This window comes from Ascidia mentula, chromosome 1 (genome assembly GCF_947561715.1).
Source record: "Ascidia mentula chromosome 1, kaAscMent1.1, whole genome shotgun sequence".
Lineage (NCBI taxonomy): Eukaryota > Metazoa > Chordata > Ascidiacea > Phlebobranchia > Ascidiidae > Ascidia > Ascidia mentula.
In genome coordinates, this window is record NC_138566.1 from 16,634,766 (window position 1) to 16,639,765 (window position 5,000).

The following is a 5,000-nucleotide window of genomic DNA, read 5'->3' on the forward strand; positions in this document are numbered from 1 at the left end:
TTTCGCAGAGGTCTAAGTACATGTTTCAATTTTCGGCAAAACGAAAGCGCGCGGCGGTCGCGCGGGTTCCGCGGCAAGGCCGCGCATGTCGCGCGCTCCCCTACCAGCCAACATAGTGCAAAAATTGACAAGTTCTCAAATTTTTTGCAGCGTAAACTAAAGGCAGTTTCATGCTAATACACTAATGCTGGCTTACCACACGCTTCCGCAGAGGTCTAACTGCATGTTTCAATTTTCGGCAAAACGAAAGCGCACGGCGGGCACGCAAGCAGTAACAGAAGGCCGCGCAAATTCACAAGTTCCCATATGTCTCAAAACTCGTTTCGCAAGCGTCTGGAAACAAGAATTTTTTTTCCATTGCAAATTTCATCTGCTTTGAAGTTCATACACTGACACCGCTTCATCACACGATTACCAACCTCTACCGGAAGCATCTTCAACACTTCGCTCGCTTCCTTGCACCGAACCAAGTCCAAAACTTCGCAAACTACTGAAATTCTTTGCATCCCAAACAACCGCCCGTTTCATGTTAATACACCCATGCAAGCTTACCACACGCTTGCCCATGTGCGTCGCAGCACGTTTTAAACATCAGCAAAACAAAAGCGCGCAGGCGGCGCGCGACCTTCAACACAAGGCAGCGCTAATTGTCAAGTTCACATGTGTTCAAAACATAGTTTCGCATAGGTCTGAAAACACCGAAAATTCATTTCAGTGTTAACTGAACGCCATTTTCTCTAAATGCACTAATGCTAACGAACCACACGAATAGAAACATACGTCGCAACGTATTGCAAGTGTCAGCAAAACTTCATGAAGTCCTGATTACAAACTAAAGGTATTTTCATGTTAACACCGCCATTCCAGCATACCACAAAGTTGTGCAGGTGCGTCGTAGCATGTTTCAAACTTCGGCTCAACCAAACCGCGCGGCCGGTGGGCGCGGTTCAACACAACGCCGCGCAAATTGTCAACTTCCCATGTGTTCAAAGTATCGTTTCGCATAGGTCCGAAAACACGAAAAATTGCTTTCAGTGTAAACTTAACGCGATTTTCCCTTGATACAGCAATGCTAACGCACCATCCGATTGCAAACGAACGTCGCAACGTGTTGGAACTTTCAGCAAAACTTCATGAAGTCCTGATTACAAACTGAAAGTAATTTCATGTTAACACCGCCAACCCAGCATACCATACAGTTGTGCAGGTGCGTCGTAACATGTTTGAAACTTCGGCTGTACGAAAGCGTGCGGCCGGAGTGCGCGTTTCAACGCAAAGCCGCGCAAATTGTCAACTTCCCATGTGTTGAAAATATCGTTTCGCAAAGGTCCGAAAACACGAAAAATTGCTTTCAGTGTAAACTAAACGCGATTTTCTCTACATACATCAATGCTAACGAACCACACGAATACAAACGCACGTCCCAACGTATTGAACACTCAATTTTTTGAAATATCAATCACCCATTCAATCAGTGCATCACAATCAAAGAATCACCGTGTGCTCCAAAACCGATTTTACATAGCTATCAACAAACGTTTGAAACATTGCAAAACATCATATTGCCTTGATTTCGGCACTTCTATCTCCCACAATTGTCAACACGTTCATCGCCGTTTCCCACAGTCTGAACATCCGTCAAAATCGTTCTTCACACGAAGCAAATATTCAAGCACAGCATGAAAAAACTGCTGAAACGCAATGACACAAAGTGAAACATTCTGCATTCCCCACAGAAAAATTTGCAAAAAAAAGCCTAAACGCACAAAGAGGGCAACCACCTCAATGGAACAAAGTCAAACAATTCGTCACATTTTACATTACACTTAGCACTTGTTTCTCCCAAAGTTGCCAATACCTTTTTCGCCTTTTTGCATATATCTCAACATGCATCAAATTTCATCTTCATTTGAAGCAAATCTTGAAGAACAGGACAAAGAAACGCATTTACACAAAGTCACACAACCTCCAATACCAACACAGAAAATTTGTGAAAAAAAATACGCCCTTATAGGCGACTTTCAGCGGAAAGCAGGCACAAAGTGCACTGTCACTTCACAGCAACAAAATCAAACAATTGGTAAGATTTTGCATTAAACTTAGCACTTGTTGCTCCCAGGATGCCAATACGTTTTTCGCCTTTTTGCATATATCTCAACATGCATCAAATTTCATCTTCATGTTAGGCAAATACGAAACAGCATCATTGGATGCCACAAGGAAGTAATCCCATTAATTGGGGTGGGCAGCGGGTGGGTGTGATCATCAAAGGAGCCATCGCTTATCCCTGTGGTAACTTTTCTGACACCTCTTGCTTGAAACTCTCAAGTTCAAAAGGATCGATAGGCCACGCTTTCGCGGTCTGTATTCATACTGAAAATCAAAATCAAGTGAGCTTTTGCCCTTTTTGCTCTACACGAGGTTTCCGTCCTCACTGAGCTCACCTTAGGACACCTGCGTTACTCTTTGACAGATGTACCGCCCCAGTCAAACTCCCCGCCTGACAAGGTCTTCAGAGCGGATCGCGCCGCGCCCGAAGGCGCCGCGCTTAAGGCTAGAACCGTGACCCGAAGGTCGCTCTCCGCTTTACTGAATAAATAAAAAAACGATGCGAGTAGTGGTATTTCACCGTCGGCCCGAAGACCTCCCACTTATCCTACACCTCTCATGTCTCTTCACAAAGCCGGACTAGAATCAAGCTCAACAGGGTCTTCTTTCCCCGCTAATTCTGCCAAGCCCGTTCCCTTGGCTGTGGTTTCGCTAGATAGTAGATAGGGACAGCGGGAATCTCGTTAATCCATTCATGCGCGTCACTAATTAGATGACGAGGCATTTGGCTATGTTTGACTGAGCACTCTCGCGTCATGGCACAGTGAACCGTGAGCGATGAAGCGCACAAGTCGTTTCGCATATTCAGAGTATGGGGCCGGAGCCCCCTCTGAGATGGATTATACTCTGGGGTGCGTGCCCACAGTCATTGGTCTACAACCTAGAGAGCCATGAATAATCGGAAGATTTTCAGGCTTCCTTCCATGGCCCTCATTGACATCAGCTGGAGTTGGTTGTTGGTCAAACCCACCTGCTTACCTAATGAGAGGAGGCTGGATGGTGTTGCTCCTCTCGCCCCTACGATGATTCCGTCGAAGGAGATGCGGGATGCCGGTATGTTGAAGTGGTTGGCGATGTTGTGGCGGTACTCCTCGTACTTTCGTACTTTGGCGATCCTCGCGATCTCCAACGACTCTTGCTTCCCTTCGTAGGGGATGGCCGCGTCCCATATGTAGTGCTCACCTTGCGGCGAGACTGCATAGAGATCTGGCTTGATGACTCTGCCAGAGGAAGTTGGAATGATGGGCTCTTCTTCAATCTTCCACTTCCTCGCTCGAAGATGTTTCACGAGCACCTGCAAAACTGCATTATGCCTCGAGAGGCGGGCCTTGTTAGTACGGTGGCAGTTCTGCAGGATATGAGACAGAGTCTCACACTGCAACCCGCAGTTTCTACATAGTGAGGGCGATAGTGGGTTATTGCGCCCTCTACTTATTGACTCACGGGTTGGCAGCGTTTGCGTGCGTAGAGCACAGGCTTGCACGAAGTTACGGCCCGTTAGGATATTACTTACCCCGGTAAGCCAGTTGTTGCAGTACTTACCGGTGAGGTGGAACGAACCGTAGCCTTGAACCTTGCTGCCAAGTCGTAGCTGTCTGGCGCGGAGAATTGTGGCTGTTGTTATTTCTTCTCCGCTCCCGACCTCTGCCTGCAGTCTTCTTCGAAGATGTTGAAGGGTCTTGTTGTGCAGAGTCGGGGCTAAGACAGCTACTGCAGGATCCAAGGATTCGACAAGCCTGCCCCGCAGACGTTGTTTGGCAATGAAGCACCCTTCAGCTATGGAAGAAATGCCCAGTCCGCCGTGCTTTGTCGGAAGATGTATAAAGTCATTAGAGAGCGATGGTGGGCTATGAAGGATGGACCTTATACACCTCCTTACCTCCCTATCAATGAAGTTGATGGTGTTGATCGTCTGGGAGGTGACGGCGAGACTGTAGCTCCATCTCGGGATGATGTGATGCCGCAGCATGTAGATCTTCTGCTGCGGCTTGAGACGGGCCCTCAGGAGCCGCTGGAGGTCTGATGTAATCTTCTCTTTCTGCATCTTGCAGGTCCCCTGAGGGCCGATGTTGATGCCCAAGTATCTCACCCACTCCCCGGGTTTGATGGTCTTCACAGGGTGCTCTTCGATGGTGAGGAATGGAGTGATCCGCACCCTGTGGGTTGAAGTCTTGCCCCGGGTGTGGGTGATCCCGAGGGAGAAACATTTCTTCGGCTGAAGCCGCAAACCTCTGCTGTGGAAGAACAAGTTGGCTTTGTCGAGGAGATGTTGTGTTCCTTCCGGTGAGTTACCCACCAGAACCAGATCGTCGGCGAAGGCCAGGGCGCCCCCTTGATGTTGTAACTGAGGCTGGTGGGCAACTCATCAAGCAGTTCGTCGATGATGATATTAAAGAGCAGAGGTGATAGCGGGCAACCCTGCTTGACGCCCCTATTGATGTTGATGCGGGACGTCGACTCTCCGCCAAGGGAGATGGTGGTGGTGCATCCTTGGTAGAGGTCTTTGATGATGGCTATGAAGGGTTGCGGTGCTCCATGCCTATGAAGAGCTCGAACAACGGAGTGGTGACTAACCATGTCGAAGGCCTTTGCAAGGTCTAATATGGCCACGGCGAGGTCTGTGCGGCGCCTTGTTGTTGAGGCATCTCTGATAATGTTGTTGAGAATGATGATGTTCTCCGCACATCCCTCAACCGGGCGAAAGGCCTTCTGACGATGGTTAATCACCACGCTCGTCTGGAGACGCCGGGATAGGATCTTCGTATATATTCTGAGGAGATGCGACCCGATGGTGATGGGCCGCCAATTCCCGACGTCGTGGAGGTCCGTGTTCTTCTTTGGGATCAGCGTTGTCCGGCTCTCTTTGGTCAGAGAGTCATAGTTACTCCCGC